Source organism: Homarus americanus, unplaced genomic scaffold, assembly GCF_018991925.1.
Source record: "Homarus americanus isolate GMGI-L3 unplaced genomic scaffold, GMGI_Hamer_2.0 scaffold21, whole genome shotgun sequence".
In the NCBI taxonomy this organism is placed as follows: Eukaryota; Metazoa; Arthropoda; class Malacostraca; order Decapoda; family Nephropidae; genus Homarus; species Homarus americanus.
Window position 1 is genome coordinate 64,069 of NW_024718513.1, and position 15,550 is coordinate 79,618.

At 42.0% G+C, this 15,550-nt stretch overlaps 1 protein-coding gene across 4 annotated transcripts in view; it reads right to left on the bottom strand.

Moving 5' to 3' along the window:
* The window catches only part of LOC121859683 (complexin-like), a 153,574-nt gene that overhangs the window by 52,736 nt on the left and 85,288 nt on the right, over positions 1-15,550 (bottom strand). The window lies entirely within an intron of this gene.

Consider the following 15,550-nt stretch of genomic DNA (forward strand, 5'->3'; position numbering starts at 1 on the left):
AGAGAGAGACCATCAACACTTTTCATCAAGGTAATGTACTGTGGCACATTCTGGAGAGCCCAAGACTCCACCATCACAACTTCAAGTATCACAGTCAAGTACCCAAGTCTGCACCACCACAACCATCAACCTCACAACAACTAACATTACGGTACAAACGATCATTAACTCCGGTATCAAAGTCTCCAGTTATTCCTTACATAGAAACAAAAGAATATCGATACTCGTAACTTCTGACATCTATATACCTGTGCTAATTACCACCATCTTAACCACAGCAGCTCTACAACACCTTAAGCATTTACCTGTACAAAATCATTAACTTCAGTCTCCCGTAAGATCCATTAGCGTCATAATATAAAAAAAAAAAGAGGAAACGGGTCTTATGCTTGACGGTCAGTTAGAGGCAGTGTGGATACAGTACACTGCAGGTTAATCTTTCTTTCGGCACACAAGAAGGCACTGCACTTGAACTACCCTCTCTTCCCTTCAACATCAAATTGAGGCATCCATCCACAGCTGGGTGGACTGGGAGTGCTCCAACCTCGAACCATCTACCCATAAGGACAAAAACTACCAGTTAAAACAAACCGCATCACAAAAAAAAAGTTAACACTACCACAGCTTCTCTTCATACCACAATACAGCGCACCATTAACCCCATAACTGAAAGGTTCCAATAACCTAACCTAACTTCAGTATCAACAGGACCAATAACCCTCAACATCAAAACCTTTAAGAGAGCCATCTGCTGGATTTATCTATGCCACCATGTCTCTGTTTATAGCACAAGTTTTGACACATATTCAGAAGAGTTTTGCCCCGGTGTCGATTATGTGTCAGAGGCAGGCGACACCCACACTACCTCACCCAACAAGGATACCGCGTTCTTGTTATGTACACACGGGACAGAGAGAAAGGGTTCATGTGATGCTGTATTTTTCAAAGCTCTGTATCACCGCTTGTATCTGTACCTGGCGGTCTCTCGCTTCTAAATAAATAAATGGTATAATTAATTTGATTACGAGGGAATGTGTTTTGTGGTTTAGTGTTATTAGTAATTAATTGTGGGATTATTTGGGTCGTAGATATACAGTATTTGTTTGTTTGTGTGTGTGTGTGTCTCTCTCTGTGTGTGTGTGTGTGTGTGTGTGTGTGTGTGTGTAATAATAATAAAGCGAAGAACCTCAACATATAATGAAAAAGACTCAAATCATTATGTCACAGTGGAAAATTTGGAGTCACTCAGGTTTCCCATAAGGTGACATAGTTCAGTTTCATGCAACACTCGGCACACCTTATCCACTCCCATTTAGACAGGTACAGGTAACACGAGAATAAAATATCCCACGAACGGCTTAAAATTTTCCTGTACCAAATAGCATAAGAATGGAACAGTGACTTGCATAGGGTAAACAATATTCATAAGTAACAATAATGTCTTGGATACGTGGATATGTTTACCTGGTGTGGCATTTATACCTGTAGTTAATGAGTTTACAGGTGTATAGCATCACTTTACCTGACTCCTATATATTAAACTGGTTGACTAGACGCCGATAATCACCTAGATATAAACACAATATACGAAATGTTGTATTATATACAGTATATCATCATGCCATATACCTGTTCTCCCAGATGATATAATTACGTGTTTTTTGATGTTATGGATGATTAAATTTTGACTCATTAATAATAATTCCTTTTAATAATTTACACACGTCAACTGCAAATATTTGGGAGGCCAAGTTCATATAGGCGGAACCAAAAAAGTTACGATGGAGTTTTTATTTATTTTTTGGTAAACATTAATGGATAAAAAGTTGGGAGAGCATTATGTACAAACTATTCACTTTTTAATTATTTCATTACCTATCATTTTAATTTTTCCTTCAAGTTTTGTTCAGTTCTAATATTTTTTTCTTCCATCTTTCGCTGTAATTTTTCTCGTGTATTAATGTAGTCATATTTTAACGTTAGAGGAACTTATATACTCAAGTTTCAGAAATCAAATGTGTCAAAAACTTAAAAACAGACGTGGGTTAGGTTAGGTTAGGTCATAAAAGGTCAGGTTAGGTCAGGTTAGGTCAGGTTAGGTTAGGTTACAGTCGTCTGCTTTAAGTTTTGGTACTATGTTCTGCCTAACTACCTGTAAGAGTAATTACCCTATCGACCTTAACTACGATTACCCTAACTCTTACTAAATAACTGCCCTAAGCCTTAACTACAATCAGATCAATTATCTTTAGATATTAAAAGCCAATGCCCTCTAATGATCACAACAATATCAACTACCTCGACTCAAATTATCAGAAGTCTTAACTACCTTTACAAACCATTAAACAGCCTCAGAGTTAACTACCATCAGGTTCGTTTACTCTTCCACAATCTACTAAATGACCAACACCAGATTGAATTACTCTTAACTCCACATTCATCATCTTATCTAACAACCTCAATTACAACTAACTGCTCTATCAAAAATAACCAAACTACTTGACCCAACATGTTAAATTACCTCAACCTAAATTTATCGACAACTCTAACCACCAATCCTAAACAATCCACCGATCCTTAACAACCATCTACCAATCCACAACCACCATCTACCAATCCTTAACAATCTCCTACCAATCCACCAATCCTGAACAATCTCCTACCAATCCACCAATCCTTAACAATCTCCTACCAATCCACCAATCCTTAACAATCTCCTACCAATCCACCAATCCTTAACAATCTCCTACCAATCCATCGATCCTTAACAACCATCTACCAATCCTGAATCACCAGCAACAATCAACCAAATCCTACCATTACTTATGACACAAAACTAGATTTAATTACTAAGGATCTTTAACTAACTACTTACAGCATAATTACCACCACCCCTAATCACCTCAATCCTCAACTAGTGTATCAAGACACACTAACGAGGGCGTTGGTTAACAGGCGAGTGATTTCCATTGGATGTAACGAGAGATCTCAGGTGCGGCACAGGTGGACAGACTGATGAGGAGCAATCTGCCAGGTAATGGATGCTTTAAGAGGTGTTGAGAGAGGGGAAGGGGGCGAGTGAGTAGAAGAGGAACAGTGTGAATAAGGAACAGGATGAAAGAAGAAGAAGTAGTAGTAGTAGTCAAAGAAGAACAAGAATGAGAAGAGGAGGAGAGAAGGAAGAGATGAAGGAGAAGGAGAAGAAAGAGAAAGAGGTGGAAAAGAAGGAGGTGGAGGAGGAAGAGGAGGAGGAGGAGGAGGAGGAGGAGGAGGAGGAGGAGGAAGAAGAGGAAGAGGAAGAAAAAGATAAGAAGACGAGAAGAAGATAAGAAGAAGAAAAATATGAAGAAGAAGAAGAAACAGGAAAAAATAATCGACATTTTCTTCATCATCCAGACATTTTCCACCCGGGTGAACGAGTCAACAATAATAATAATACCTTGAAGAGGAATTCGAGTGTAAATAAAATCCTTTTCTAAAACACATAAAGGTTCAGAGAGCAATCTTTTGTTTATAGACTTACGAAAGTTTATTGACACCATAAGCTTTAAACCAGACTACATTATTCTCCTTATCTTTATCGTCACTCTATAGTCTCCACAAGGGAATTTTTTTTTTTACCTCATGTGAAAAGAATATTACCAGCTGTAACAAACGAAAACAAAGGAGTCAGTGGTAATAGACCATCTCCAACACAATGTATCATCAATCATTGTGTCCGCCATTATTAAAAACCAAAAAAAAAAATGACTTTATTACGTCATAGTGAAACGCCAGGTGAACCCAAAAACTCATTGTCGACCCTTTGATCTTTTAAAACAGTATTGGAACAAAACAAAAGGTGACGGACGTGGCTGCCACCTTCATAATGACCTTTTGTTCAGCTGTGTTGACACTGTCCCAGCCAGCCTCCCTTCCTCCCCCCCTCCTCCTCTCTCCCTGCACCACCTTCGATCCGGGGCAAGAGTGTTACATCGATTTAGCTTTTAAGTGAAATATATTATAAAGATTCAGATGCCTCTAGCTAACGTTACATGTCTTTAGTTTCTCGTTCATCTGTAAGGCAAATACACATACTTACCCAGACGTTACATTGTGAAATTTTTGCGTTGAGGAGTATGATATCTTCACATTTTCTTTTGTATTGTAAAAAAAAAAAAAAACAGAATTCGCGATGTGATATATTGAAGAAATACACACAAGGTAGTCGTCTCTTGGCCTCACATGAATTGACACACTCACAAAAAGGTTCATGTCTATATTACACAACCACACGAAGAATGAATGATGTGTGAAATATCTGTCTTGCATAATATTTCAGCATCTCTATATCAAAGTATCTATTATACACCTTTAGCCTACGCACTGGAGACATATAAAAGATAACACAAAGATAACTAAAATTAAATGATAATCACGTCACCACTATTACCCATAGTTACCCAAGTATGGTAAAAAAAAAAAGTTGGTCGCCAAAAATCTATTTTAACAGATAACCTAAAAACTATAATCTTTGATAGTCCTTTTTTTATCCACTGTGTTGTATTTAAGCGAGAATTTCACTACATTAAAACTTCTTCCATCTACGTGAAAAATACTGTAAATTGAAAAATAAACTTGATTTTTCCTGTGACATTTTTGGGGAAGTTTCATCCTCTTTAGCTGGTATTCAAGCAAAACCGAGATAGGACTGAAAAATAATCAAATAGGTAATGGATAAATATACTGAAGAATGGATAAACAGCTACACAGACCAAGAGATACATAGAGAGACAAGATTCAGGCCAGGATGCTTGTGGCAGGCTATGTATTTATCTTGAGAGGCTATGTGTCAGTATTTTCGAATTGATCTCCGCCAACAGCTGACTGATGATCACACCATGTGTCTTCTTCACCTAAATCCTTCTTTAAACACACACACACACACACACACACACACACACACACACACACACACACACACACACACACCATTTAATTTTTGTATACGTATATTTGAAAACTATAAATGCCTGAATCTTTAAAAACATATATGTACATTATATGATAAACTCCTTAAACAGCTGAACGTCTGATAACCAAAACACACGGACCTCTAATAATATAAACACTTGAATAACAAAAGAGTTTAGTTTATATATGCGTGTGTCTTCTTGAAACTATATACAGTCGATCCTCAGTACTTAGAAATACATGGTTACCTGAAACTATACATAATTACAATTCCAAGATACGCTAATTACGTGTTTATTGACATGGATGCCTTTACTCTATAGTCAACCAATATGTGAATTAATATGAGGGTTAGACAGTCTTACCCATATTTACACTTCTTCAAAACTGTGCAGTGGGGAATATTTTTTTCTTTTACTCTTAGAAAATAAATCATAAACCAGACCGGAAAAAAAATAAAAAGGGGTAAGGAAGGTCGACTTTAAATTACTGATACTATGAATAAAAAAAAATACAACAATCGTTTATTCTATGCAACCGTAAGAAAATAGCAAACTACATTACATTCAATATCAAGAAGATTAAAATAGAAGTCGGGGAAACAGACAGCACTAGATAATATTAACAAGGTCCTGGTATTTACAGGACCTTAAGCTCTCATGTTCATCTTTGACGTAGAAATTTCAGGCAGGTAAATATTGATCTTTTTGTCGAGTGCTGACACGTGTCCTGCTGAAGTCTCGTTAGAATGACAATATCGACACAAGAATTATATTGTGACTTTCATGTTGATTCAGCTGCGAGACACAAACAATAGAAGTCTCTGTCCATGGCTGTTAGGACTGACAATAACTGCTCGACTCGTTACGTTAACACACACCTGGACACTCGTTACGTTAACAAACACCTGGGGAGGTACGGGCGAGGGTTACACATTGACCCACGGGTGATGGAACCAAAATACACAACCAAACGCATACTACTGTTCTGTGCCGACCTACTCCAGCAAGGTGAAGTCTTATGAACTGTGGCGGATGATATTTGTGCTGAGGAAAAGTTAGAAATGCCAATATTTGGGAAACTCTTAAACTCCTAAAAATATATATCAAAAGGGGGGGAGGGGAGGGGTGGGGTTCTTTATATTCTTCGGGGAGCTGAAACACTGAAGTTCTCAACAGAAAAAATGGTACAGCAGAAAGCAGAGGTTGAGTGACTCGACACCAAACGAAAACGCACAATAAATCACTCCCCCATGACTCACTAAACGTACCAACAACTGACGTCTTACAAAAAAAAATAATACTCCTAAAATTTTGATACCGAGACAGTTAAAAAAAAAGAAAAAAACACGAAAAAAACATTACTTAATCAACGTCGCAGGGTTGATTAGCTCATCAATGACGTCACAGGCGGCTGAATATTGGTCGGCTGCGTTAAAAGCACGCCGCTGATTAGTCAAACAACGTCCCAGAGAATACACGTTGATTGGTCGAGCCCGAAGCGGACGTTGATTGGCTGGCCAACTTGCGTAATGTCACTGCCTCACGCGAGGAACTGTGTCCGTCACTAACAAATGACTTTTTCTTGACACCAGTTGTCAATTACAACCCAGATGACGATCACCCAAAATTAACACGGCCAAATATCAAAGAAAGACACTAATTATATGAGACAGGAAACTACAGGTGTGGACGATGCAGCAGAGGTAATGAGGAAGAAACCTTGATTAAGAGAAAGATCTTAAGGGTAATGTTATTGATGAAGACAGAGCAGGTAAGGGCGCCGCAGCAGCTGATGGCGACGATGTGGGGTGTGGGGTGTGGGTGGTGAGGTGAGGGTGTGGAGTGTGGGGTGTGGGTGGTGGGGTGTGAGTGTGGCGGAACGTTCGGTCAACACGGGTGATAAACAAGGCTTCAATCACAGCCCAACAAACGTTCATCATATATGCAGAATCGTGCCACATCCAAATTAATGATTTTGGTGCGAGATGACAGTGCTACCAGGACGTGTTACTATGGTCGTTTAATCATACGTTACCCATACCGATAGTCGCCCTTATCACCAGAAATATTATTATACCCACGATATTAAGAAGATTTTAGGTTCTATTTTCATTCGGGTTAAAATACTGAACATGACATTTTTGTTTACATGACCAACATAACAAACTTGTATTCAGTCTCAGATTTTCACTAATTTTCTTCACAATTCTCTAATTTATTTTCAGATGTTCCAATAATCACAAAAATATAACATCAATATAATGGAATTTAAGTCAATATGATTTATGTGTATCTGTCTATTGTATCACTTATCAGTAATTTTCAAGTTTGGCACCACAGTTGTTCCTCTATGTAGGCACCATACCATTAGAGGCACTACCCCCCAAAATAGTAATGGCAACGTAAAATGAGAGGCGTTAGTACTCCCCACACCTCCCCCTCCAAAAAAAAAAAATCAATAAATAAAAAAGTTCCCTCATGTGTTGCCAGAATTGACCAAAAATTCCTCACATACCCTTAAAGTCATCCAAGATACTCCTCTTTATTACTACAGCAACATAACTTAAGAAGATTATAACTTTTCCCGTTGTGAGAATAAATAAATATGTCAAGAGTGGCAGAACGAGGAGCTATCACCGGTACTACAATAGATTGCCTCCCCTTCCCCAACTCAAATCAGGGACCATTTCACAGCTGGATCACCTTGGGGCGCATCGGACACACACACACACGAGTCATAAAGTCTTTAAGAGAGGAAGGCAAACGTTGTAGCCACTTTACCACTGCACCTTAGAATGACAGTATACACTTTTTCTCCCCTTAAATACACAAAATCTCAAATGTCCCACAAAAGTTACATTGAAAAGCGATGATATATGAACAAGAACAAGTATTAACAAAATTTTGCCGTGAAAAATCGAAGAAAAGATGGTGTGAAAAATCGGAAAAAAATTTGCAAAATTATGCATATGACGAATCGACGTAATGCCAGGGGAAAAATTACCTTCTATATGTGCAAAGGATCCTGGTTCGCCTCTCAAGCAACACATTTGGTGAATTTCCAGTCAGACATTTCATCTTTCTCATATATTATTTTCAATTTTTATTTCTGCTAATTTTCAATCTAACCTCTCGCCTTTATTCTCAAGTGATGTAATTTTTTGGGGATGGTTAATATTCAAATTGGCATCACATTTATTTTTTTCCATAATTGTTATTTTTATTTCTTTTTTTTCTTACCCGGGATTTAAAATTATTGTTAGAGTAAACATAAGTCGAAATTTATTACGGTTTGTTAGTTTGTCTTATATTTATATTAATTACGGTGAGTCTCTCTCTCTCTCTCTCTCTCTCTCTCTCTCTCTCTCTCTCTCTCTTCATGGGAAATCTTTGCTCCAGCTCCTAATTTCTATCACCCCTACCACCACCTCCCCCTCTTCCCCTACCTCTCCTCCTCTCTCCCCTACCATCACACTACTCCTCTCCCTCCACCTCCCACCACCACCACCTTTCCACTCCTCTCTCCCTTCTCACCACCTCCTCTCCTCTCATCAACCAGCAGGGGTGAGGTGACTCACACAGAGGCACCTTCCCGAGCCTTTCTCTTATCTCTGGAGTTTAATTGCTGGACCTCAACTCCGCCCCCCTGGTTGTGGTGGAGTGTGGCGTTTCTCTCACTCACTCTCTCTCTCTCTCTCTCTCTCTCTCTCTCTCTCTCTCTCTCTCTCTCTCTCTCCCTCTCTCTCTCTCTCTCTCTCTCTCTCTCTCTCTGCTAGCCACAATTATTTCTTTCTTTATTCCTAACGTTGTGATATACCTTGAGGCGGACATCAATACAGTATACAATAAGTGCTCTTGTGGGTGTGTTGATGATGGTGTGGTGGATGTGGTGAGGGTGTGGTGGTGAAGGTGTGGTGGTGGTGAAGGTGTGGTGGTGGTGAAGGTGTGGTGGTGGTGTGGTGATGAAGGTGTGGTAGTGAAGGTGTGGTGGTGATAAATGTGATGAGGATGTGATGGTGGTGGTAAAGATGTGTTTGTGGTGGTCTTGGTGTGGTGGTGAGGGTGATGAATATGTGCTGGGTGGTGATGAATGTGGTGGTGTAATGGTGGTGACAATGGTGAGATGGCGTTTTTATTTTTTCTGGGGGCATGTGGCGCTGTTCATCTTCAACCACTATCTCTCATCCACACTTTTCTCACCCGGGTTGTTCATCCACACTTTTCTCACCCGGGTCCAACAACAACACAGAACTGGTAAAAATACATAATAATGGTACCACATCATCCTTGAGGCCCTGGTGAGGAGGCTGAGGGGATGTGGCTGTGGGGTGAGGGTGTGGTGGTGAGGGTGTGGTGGTGGTGAGGGTGAAGGAGTGAGGGTGTGGTGGTGGTGAAGGAGTGAGGGTGTGGTGGTGGGGTGAGGTTGAAGGAGTGAGGGTGTGGTGGTGGTGAAGGAGTGAGGGTGTGGTGGTGGTGAGGGTGAAGGAGTGAGGGTGTGGTGGTGAGGGTGAAGGAAAGAGGGTGTGGTGGTGGTGGAAGGAGTGAGGTGTGGTGGTGAGAAGGGATGGAGTGGTGAAGGAAGAGGTGTGGTGGAGGTGAGGGTGTGGTGGTGGGGTGGGGTTGAAGGAGGTGGGGGTGAGGGTGTGGTGGTGGTGAGGAGTGTGAGGGTGGTGGTGGTGGGGATGGGGTGGGAAGGGAGTGGGGGTGGGGTGGGGTGGGGGTTGAGAGGTGAGGGTGTAGTGGTGGTGGGTGAGGCTGAAGGAGTGGGGGTGAGTTGAAGGATGGAGGGTGTGGTGGTGGAAAAGTGAGGGTGTGGTGGTAAAGGGTGAAGGAGTGAGGGTGTGGTGATGGTGGTGAGGGTGAAGGAGTGAGGGTGTGGTGGTGGTGGTGATGAGGGTGAAGGAGTGAGGGTGTGGTGATGAGGGGTGAAGGAGTGAGGGTGGTGGTGGTGGTGGTGAGGCTGAAGGAGTGAGGGTGTGGCGGTGGTGGTGAAGGAGTGAGGGTGTGGTGGTGGTGGTGGTGGTGAGGTTGAAGGTGTGTCAGTTTGCTTCACTATAGCCAAAGGTAAAACATTACAAAAAGAATCCACCAGAAACTAACCTCTTCACGCGCCCTCCATGACAACTGATAATTAAATGAATACGTTTTTGTCAAGCGTCCAAGACCACACTCGGCCGGGTGTCAAGAGGAACACTTCTGTATAACTTATGTCTTGTGTAAAATTAATGAATTATTTATCATGACTTAACACTTAGTAATTGTTGTTGTTGATTTAAACAATGGATTTATTGTTAACTTAAACAACTGGATCTTTAAATTATAAATGTATGAGTTGGTTATTGAAAAATGTGCTGAGCAGTCTACTTATCTCTACCTTCCCTCACTTGTCTTCATGAGAGACCTGGTCAATTCCAACATAGTATTTAGGCCATATTCAAGAACAGTTTTGGGGTGTACAACGTCATTTACGATGACCTTCTTGCCCTGGTCTTTTTCAGCAATATCTCCTTTAACACATGCAACTCTGCACTTTTCGAAGCTTTGGAGGAGTCTCGAAACAAGTTTCCTGGTGGGAATTATTAGCTAGTGCTGTACTCAAAATATCGAAACTTCGAGATCTCTCCAGAGCTTCAAAAAGGTGGTATTCCTGAAACAAGATCAGGGCAAGAAGGTCATCGTAAATGGCGTCGTACACCCCATGACTGTTCTTGAATACAGCAAATTTAATTTTATTATGATAACTTATACATATATATTTCATTAATTGATTGAACAAGTGGTTGTATGTGTCTTGACTACTTTGCTGCTGACTACATCATAACACTAAACAGTTTACCTATCAACACATTTATCTAAGCGATCGAGTCATCACCGTTCATGCCTCGTGTGACGTCATAAGCCACTTGAGTAAGCCAGGCGCTGCAAGTGGGAGTTTATATCTTTTAATTAAATTTTGTCCTCTTAAGTTTTCCCACAAAACTTATTCACAAAAATCTTAATTACGCTCCTCCAGGTCAGCCAGTCATTGTTTTACCCACGGAACCAAAGACTGTGGAGCTGTGAGGTGATGAGGGAGGGCTGTGAGGAGTGAGGGAGGGCTGTGAGGAGTGAGGGAGGGCTGTGAGGAGTGAGGGAGGGCTGTGAGGAGTGATGGAGGGCTGTGAGGAGTGATGGAGGGGAGGGCTGAGGTGGGAGTGAGGAGGGAGGGCTGTGAGGAGGAGAGGGCTGTGGAGGAGGGGAGGGGAGGGCTGTGAGGAGGAGGGAGGGCTGAGGAGGAGGGAGGGCTGTGGAGAGTGAGGGAGGGCAGGCAGGAGGGCAGGGAGGCTGGGGAGGGGCTGTGAGTGAGGGAGGGCTGTGGGAGGAGGAGGGAGGAGGGGAGGAGGAGGGGAGGGCTGTGAAAAGGATGGAAAGCTGTGAGGAGTGAGGGAGGGCTGTGATGCTGGGGAGGAGGAGGGAGGAGTGAGGGGAGGAGGGAGGGCTGGGAGGAGGAGGAGGCTGTGAGGAGGGAGGGAGGGCTGTGGGGAGGAGGAGAGGAGGGCTGGGAGGAGTGAGGGGAGGGGTGTGAGGAGGGCTGGGAGGAGGATGAAGGGCTGTGAGGAGGAGAGAGGGCTGGGGAGGAGGATGGAAAGTCAGGAGGAGGAGGGAGGAAGGGTGGTGAGGAGTGAGGGAGGGCTGTGAGGAGGAGGGCTGTGAGGAGGAGGAGGGCTGTGAGGAGGTGAGGAGAGAGCCTGAGGAGGAGGGGAGGGCTGTGAGGAGGGCTGTGAGAGTGATGAAGGGTTGGGAGGAGGAGAGAGGGCTGTGAGGAGGATGGAAAGTTGTGAGGAGTGAGGAGGGCTGTGAGGGAGTGAGGAGGCTGTGAGGAGGCTGTGAGGAGGTGATGGAGGGCTGCTGAGGAGGATGGAGGGCTGTGAGGAGGATGGAGGGCTGTGAGGAGTGAGGGAGGGCTGTGAGGAGTGATGGAGGGCTGTGAGGAGTGATGGAGGGCTGTGAAAAGTGATGGAGGGTTGTGAGGAGTGAGGAGGGCTGTGAGGAGTGACGCACAAGTGAAGGGGACTGTACATAACACTCCCTCTAATCTCTACCAAAACTATTTATTGTAGGCATATATCTACGAAAATTGGATGACCTGAGGATTAGACACCCCAGTTTTTTCACCTGAAGATTTGACTCCCCAGCTGATTTCACCTGATGGTTAGGTTAGGTTATTATTTGGGTAAAAAAAAATAGATTGAGTGTTTAATCTTCAGGTGATCCAACAGAGACAATTGTTTTCTTGTGCTGAAGGTCGAAGAAACACGTCTCATTACATTAGCTAAGACACAGGCGACCATTAGGGCTTTACTTTATTGTCTCTCTCTGTTCCAAGTTATCTTCTTTATCTCTCCCTAACAGCACGTTGTATCATGTTTATCTCTTCTTAAAAAAAATCATCTCTTTGCCACAATCTTCACAATTTTTCAAAAAAATATTAAAATTTCTATTACTTCCTACTACAGACATCAAGGTCTCTTTAAAACACGTATCTCACCAAACGTGGCCCTTATCTCCCTCCCTGAAATAACAGCAGCGTCTTGGCCCTGAAGGGAAGGAACAGAGTGGCAGTGTCTCCCTTGAGGTGATGGAGAAGGGAGGGGGGGGAAGGTGTGGGGTGGGGGGTGATGATAGTGTGGTGGGTTCTGGGAGGTGATGGAGAAGGGGGGAGGGAGGTGAGGGAGGTGATAGTGTGGTAGGTGGGGAGGTGATGGTGGTGGTGGGAGGTGGTGGGGGAGGAGAAGGTGATGTGGGGGAGGTGATGGTGGTAGGTGGGGGAGGTGATGGTGGTAGGTGGGGTAAGAGCCCCTGTGTCGTTGTCCCCTGCATCATTTACACGTCTTATCACTCATGTTCGATTGACGGCAGAGGCATTATAGTGCTGGGGTGTGAGGTGTGTGTCTTTGTTGTGTAGAGGTGTGTGTGTGTGTGTGTGTGTGTCCGCCATAAGTTTCTGTTCTGGGTATAAAATACGTTGGGTCGGATGGTGTGTGTGGGTGGTTGGCTCGGGTAACTTCGTTCAATACTCGCCCACACCAACTGAGCCCAAGTTTACGTATTAAATTTGTTTCATTACATTATCACTTTGTGTATTTATTAATGCTACAGTTGTCTCTCATGTTATATTGATTGTAGTATGTTTGTATATAAGTAAGGTAGTGGAACTAATGTCAGTCGGGTCATTTGGGTAAAGCTTACGTTTTGGTCAACACGGCTACGATACGTCAGTACTATGGCGGTAGAGAGGTGACGTGGGTGGGAGGCCGGTCCACTGTAGTCAGTTGTCTTAAGCTAAGTAGTATACCCTCTCTTTGGTGTTTTGGGAGTTGGCATTTGACAATTGAGATTTGATATTACTTGATATTGATTTCGTGTGATCTTGTTGGCCTTCAGTCCTTACTCAGCCACTTCCAAACATCTTATTATTATTGTTATTTATTTTATATTGTGTATATATGTGGTGGTGGGAATAAGTTATTAAATGTTCATATATTTATTGACTTGTTTAGGTCTTGACCTGTTAACTTGACCTTTATTGGGTGAACTTGGGATTAATAATATAGTAGGAAAGACTTCAGTGATTTGTGTCATGTAACGATCTACCCTAGGGTCGTAACTGTGTGTGTGTGTGTGTGTGTGTGTGTGTGTGTGTTATATCGACTATACCCAAAACAGAGGGATCATACACAAGACCGACCCATCACAACTAATACTTATATACGAACCGACAAACCTCATGTCTCCTGTAACAAATAACAAACAAAGACTAAGAGTGAGTGACCGTATTTGTGAAAGCTTTGGCGTGATGGCCAGCCGAAGAGGCCATGGTTCAACCACCAATGAAGAGAGTAGTATCGCAGCCATCATTACCAGTCTAACCAATGGGAAGCAATATGTCCCAACATTTCATCACAATAACTGAAAATCATCAAGCAGCTGACGTCATCAGCCCCACAGCCAATAGAAAGTGATTATTATTCATATGTCATCTCCATTCCAACCAATGGGAATCGATCATGCATCATCTTCATTCCAACCAATGGGAAGCTATACACACACAAGCGTTATGAGTATTTCAACCAATAGGGAGAGACCATTACGTACACGTCGTCGGAAGTAAAATTGTGAAAAATGAAAACTAATACTCAAGAACTGGAACGAAAATAAAAAAAAGTATTGTGATTTATTGCGTGATTCCCAATGGCTTAGTGTAAACCAGGGCTGCATCACCACAAGACGACTTACGGCGAGGACACAACACTCAACCAGGACTCCTCAACCCCACACACACATACCTGGACTAATCATTAAGGCACAGTGCTCATACAGAACTAACCATTACAAAAGAACAATACAACAAGATTCTATCCTATATATTTCCATCCTTTTAGACCGACAGAAACACCAAACACCCGGAGGTTGGGGTCCTGCCCCACCCCCTCTCCCCCACCCACTAACCCTTCATTACAATACCTAATTTATTTTACCAACCATTGTTTTAAGCAACGTGTTTACCAATGTTTATTAGCCCGGGATACATTTAATTGATTTATATTGTAATTGCGGATAATATATATATATATATATATATATATATATATATATATATATATATATATATATATATATATATATATATATATATATTTGTTTTAATTCATGAGTTTCAAAGGTACAATGAGTGTTCGAGCTAAAGGCCTATAATGTATATACTAATAATTGCCTTTATCTGAGTCTGTTGATTGGTGGTGTACACATAGTCAGAAAGGTTGTTTATAATTTTGTGTTGGACAATATGACACAGAGGAAGGATTTGGGCAGCCCTACAGGAGTGACAGTGTTTATTTCGAAAGTCCTCGGACACATTATTACAATTACTTTTTTGACTGTGTGTGTGTGTGTGTGTGTGTGTGTGTGTGTGTGTTAGAAACAAAGATGGGGCTGCTCTAGCCACGGTAAGAGTTGGACAAGTCCTCAACAGTGTTTCTCTAGCTCACCTTGGAATTAAAACCTGACTTTAATCCATCTAGGCTGACACTATGGTAACCCATCAGTCCTATCTTGTAATTGACAGCGTGGAGTATGAAAGAGCACACACACAAAGAAAATGGCGACTTCGTATGGCAATATAATATTGATTCTGTACAATGAAGAACCATTTACCCAACAATAATTACAGACAGTAAGCAAACAGACGTATATAATTATGTTCTACGATATGACTTATAATGACGAAAACAAACATTTACAACAAATGACCCGGATGGCTCCGTTTCTAAACGCATTAACGTTTTGTTTACAAAGGTAAATACATAATATTATACATGGACACATACTGAGTTTACCAAAGATAATGAGATTATCTTACCTGAGTCTCCTGTACATATCGGAGTAATATTCACTCACATGTCTGTAAGGATGAAGTGTTTCTTGTTAAGTAACACAACTTGACTTTATGATGTCTTCAGAGTAAGGAACAACTCAACTCACCCAGCTTAACCCAGAAGTCGCCTATCACTACTATGGACCGTCTTACGTCGATCCCCTGAACCCAAACACGGCCC